Below are 5,037 nucleotides of genomic sequence, written 5' to 3'. Positions count from 1 at the left end.
AGATAGCAGGGCAGGAATACGTGTGTGGAATCTGTTGAGGAAAGACTGCTGAGGAATTCCTACAGTGGAGGAAATTGAAGCTAGAATATGAGATAATCAATGTTGTTCTACCTAAAATGCCCCTTATTGGTCTAGTAAATTAATATAACCAGATTTAAGAATCATCTGGTCATTTGACTGAGCAATCTTTTAGGAGGTTTCTCTGCTTGATTCAAGTGAGATATGAAACTGTTTCTCACTGAACATTCATATCAACTAGGATATGCAAGATGGCTCTTTGCTCTTAACAGAACTTCAGTGTTCCCAGAAAATTAACATGTGCCTCTACACAAAGGCCATTGACAAAATATAGTCTTACATTTGTGTACGTATCAAAGAAAAGTCCTAAGCTGCAAATTGGACTTTTAAAAATTTATGAGAATACCTCACTTGAAAAACAAAGAAAACAGACTCCCATATTTTTCCTGAATTCACAACCTACGGCATTTGAAAATTCATTTAAAAATCAAGTTACCAAACAGATTTTATAGTATAGAAAAGAATTTTGACTTCTGATTACCTTCCATGTTATAAACATCCAATATATACATTTTCATTAGCCTTTTGAGGTTCTGAGGAAGCCATATGTCCATTTAATACTTGTTTAAAGTAGATATACCAGAATCCTATTCTGGCTGTGGGTGTGCAAGAGTTTGAGTTAATGTCTACTGTTTTGTTTCCTAGGACATTCTTCACAGTGATGTTTTTTAAAGTGATTTTAATCTTAATAACATTGAGTCAATGTCATCAGAAACTATGAGATATTTTTCAGCGTCTGTTTTATAGAATATTAGTCACACCAAATGTTAACGTGGATTTGATGATCAAATAAGTTTGGGAAACACTAGGCAAAGAAAAGTTAATCAGAGTCCTTTATTACAGGTCTCTAATGTATTACTGTGCTGTGTAGTATTGTGTAGTACTACCATGTAATACTACTACTAATTTTCCAAGAGATGGAACTGGTATGCAATATTTTCCAAACTTATTTGACACTGGAACCATTTTCAGACCTTACCACATTGCTCCTATGGCTCAGAGTCCTTATTTTACAGATATGCTTTGGAATACCTATGACGTACCCATCCACATTGAAATCATCTGCCACTTCTCTGCCTAAGCACCCAGATTCCTCCAATCCAGCTTCTCACTATGTGGAGGAGTTTAATGTTATTTTTATACCTCAAGTACCCACCGTAGGGGCTCTTCTCTATATCACCTATAAAAATATTGTAAGCTTTTCTTCTGATCAAGCTTGACCATCAAAAAGCTCTGTAGTTTCGCCACATTATTTTGACTATATGCAGAAAGAGTTTCACCGAGTTTATTTTGGAAGGTTTTGATCTTAGTTTTCGTTGAGGGGTAGTAGGAAAAGCAGTCTTACGAGATATATTATGGCAATTACTGTAGAGATTGTATTTAAGTCCCTTTGCGAAGATCCATATGCGTTTTTTAGTATTAGAACTAGGAAAACAGCATGTTTTCTCCTCATCAAACTATAATTGAGTCTCTTTTTATTCTGAACACCAGGAAGCTTAAAGCCAAGTCAGGGCACAACTAGATCAAGGATTTATGCTCTTACAGACTGCACATTTGTGTTATATTTTCACCTCTCTCTAACTTGTGTTAACCTCTCCCTCTAATTTATATTTTCTCTGCTGTTATCTTGCTTTTTTTTTCCTGTTCCTGCTATACTATTTTATATGTTCTCATTTTAATCAGATTTATTTTTTCTTTTTGGAATGATTTGATAAAAGAACAAAACAAAGAATGTAAAAAAAGAAAAAAAAGAACTCTGGTTCTAGTAATTCTTGATTACTAGAAGCAGTGATACCAGATATAACTGATACTGGGTGAGTACTTAACATTCATAGCTCAATTTGCAATACATGTCAACAAAGTTCATGGTAGCTAATTTTTTTCTGGTTTTATAATAGTGCTAGCATACACATTAAAGGAACCAAATTCTTCAATCCTCCTTAATTGCTTCAGTTAAAAATCCATGAGTATCTAAAGGTGTGACCAAGATAATTATGAACAGAGAGGTCAACCAAGATGGCAATACAGGAGGCTCCTGAATTCCCCTCCTATGTACACACTGAATCTATGGCTACACAAAGAGCAATTACCTCTGAAAGAAATCTGAAACTAGGGAACAATTCCTACACATCAAGCAAATTAGAAAATTGCCCACATCAAAATGGGTAGAAAAGGCTGAGATATACACATGCCATAAGCTCCACCCCTGCACAGCAGCATACAATTGGAAGGGAACTCCTCATTTCCAGATTCTCCTTGAGGAGCAAAGAGTTTGCTCCAACATCTAATACCCAAACTTTTAAAACTCTCAGTTGAGGTATAGGCCCCTAAAACATCTATTTCTTAAAGCCAATGAGGCTTGTATCTGTAAGACTATAGCAGAAAAAGGAATAGTTGTTAACGGGTATGCAAGTGCTTGCAATAGAGCTGTTCTCCCAGGGCTCAGTACAGAGGGAGCAAGCAAAATTGCCCAACTCCTAGTCTTTCCCCCAAAAGGATCCATCTGCATACTCTGAAAGCTGCTGCCTGAGATTTAGGCCTTTTGATTTAGCACACATACAGGGGCTAGCTGGAAATTCCTGGAAACCAGGGAAACTAACAAACACCTTTCTCATTGACTCCTGGTAGCCTGCTCCAAGTCACCAATATCTTCCTGGAAGAAGCTTGTACATATGTCTGTGTCCCAGCTTTTGCAGCTGCTGCACAAGGGGCAAGTCCCTGGTATGTCTGGTGCTGACAGCCAGTGGGGCTTCCCTTCACAGGTCCAACAGGACTATGACAATTACAGGTAACCCCCGCAGCTATACTCCTGGATCCAGTACAGAGGAAGCAGGAAGAAAAATACCCATCTCCGGTTTCTCTGTGAAACGGACTTAACTACATACATTCCCTTCCACCTAAGTTGGGTCCACATTCTAGACACTGAATGCGATCCTCTCTCTAGGGACACTGACAGGTCTTGGCACACCCTAAACTACTGTAAGTCACTAAGAACAAAGAGGGCAGCTTGGTCAATTACAAAGTCTTGAAAGAAAACCAGGATCTTAGGCTGGACTGATTGATGAGGTTCATCTCCTATATGAGAGCACTCTGTAAGGACTGGGAAATGTGGCTGCTCTATTTCATGCATAGAAAACAACACAGACAGTCAAGGAAAATGAATAAAAAGGAATGTGTTTCAAATAAAAGAACAAGATAATTCTCCAGAAACAGATCTTAATGACACAAACTTTAGTAATTAACCTGATAGAGAGTTCAAAGTAATGCTGGTAGAGACGCTCATCAAGGTCAGGAGAGCAATGCATGAACAAAGGAAGAATTTCAACAAAGAGAAAGAAAATATTAAAAAATACCAAAGAGAAATCACAGAGAAGAATGACATAATAATTGAACTGAAAAATTCAATAGAGAGGTTTAACAGCAGACTAGATCAACCAAAAGAGAAGATCAGCAAACTAAAAGACAAGGCAGTAGAATTCATCCAATTGAGGAGTGAAAGGAAAAATGAATGAAAAAAATGGAGATAGCTTAAGGGACTTATGGGACACCATCAAGCAGCCAATATTCAAACTATAAGAGATCCCAGAAGTAGAGAGAAAGGAGCAGAAAGCTTATTCAAAGAAATAATGACTGAAAATTTCCCTAACCTAGATAAATAAACAGACTTTCAGATGCAGGAAACCAACAGAATTTCAAATAAGGGGAATCCAAAGAGAGCCACACCGAGATACACCATAATTAAGTTGTCAAAAGTTAAAAACAAGAAAAAAACCTTAAAAGCATCAAGAGAAAAGCAACTTTTTACATACAAGGGAACCCTATCATCAGAATTTTTAGCAGAAACTTTGCAAGCCATAAGGGAGGGGCATGATTTAGTCAAAATGCTGAAAGAAAAAAACTGCCAATGAGAATACTCCACTGCAAAAGTATCATTCAGAATTGAAGGAAAAATAGTTTTCCAAGCAAACACAAGCTAAAGGAGTTCAACACCACGAGACCAGCCTTACAAGAAAAGTTAACGGGGATTCTTCAGCTGAAACAAAAGGATGTTAATTAGTAACATGAAAACAGATGATAGTATAAAACTCATTGGTAAAAGTAAATATATAATTAAATTCAGAATACTTTAATGTGGTAAAGGAGGTGGGTAAATCACTTATAACTCTAGTATAAAGAGCAAAAGACAAGCGTATTAAAATAACTTAATTACAATAATTTGTTAATGGACACACAAAGTAAAAATACGTAAATTTTGACACCAAAACACAAAATGCAAGGAGGGAGAGTTAAAATTTAGAGCTTTTGTGTGCATTTGAAGTTGTTACCAGCTTAAAATAGACTGTTACAAATATAACATGTTTTATGTAAGCTTCATGATAACCACAAAGCAAAACCTTATAGTAGATACACAGATGATAAAGAAAAAGGATTCTAAGCATATCACTACAGAAAATCATCAAGTCACAAAGGAAGAGAACAAAAGAGTAAGAAAAGAAGAGACGATGTATAGAACAACCAGAAAACAATTGACAAAATGGCAATAGTAAGTCCATACCTGTCAATAATTACTTTAAATAGAAATGAACTAAATTCTCCAATCAAGAGACACAGAGTGACAGAATGGTTACAAAAACAAGACCCAACTACGTACTGTCCACAGGTGACTCACTTTAGCTTTAAGGGCACACATAGGCTGAAACTGAAGGGATGGAAAAATATATTCCATGCAGATGGAAGCAGAAAGAAACAGGGGTAGCTATACTTGTATCAGACAAAACAGACTTTTAACCAAAAAAACTGTAACAAGAGAGAAAGAAGGTTATTATATAATTATAAAGGGGTCCATTCATCTGGAGGACATTACATTAATAAATATTCATGCACCCAACAGAGGAACACCTAAATATTTAAAGCAAATATTAACTTATCTGAAGAGAGAGATAAATTTCAATACAATCA

The sequence above is a fragment of the Delphinus delphis genome, chromosome 9, assembly GCF_949987515.2.
Source record: "Delphinus delphis chromosome 9, mDelDel1.2, whole genome shotgun sequence".
NCBI classification, from domain to species: Eukaryota; Metazoa; Chordata; class Mammalia; order Artiodactyla; family Delphinidae; genus Delphinus; species Delphinus delphis.
Note: the sequence above shows the minus strand (reverse complement) of the source record.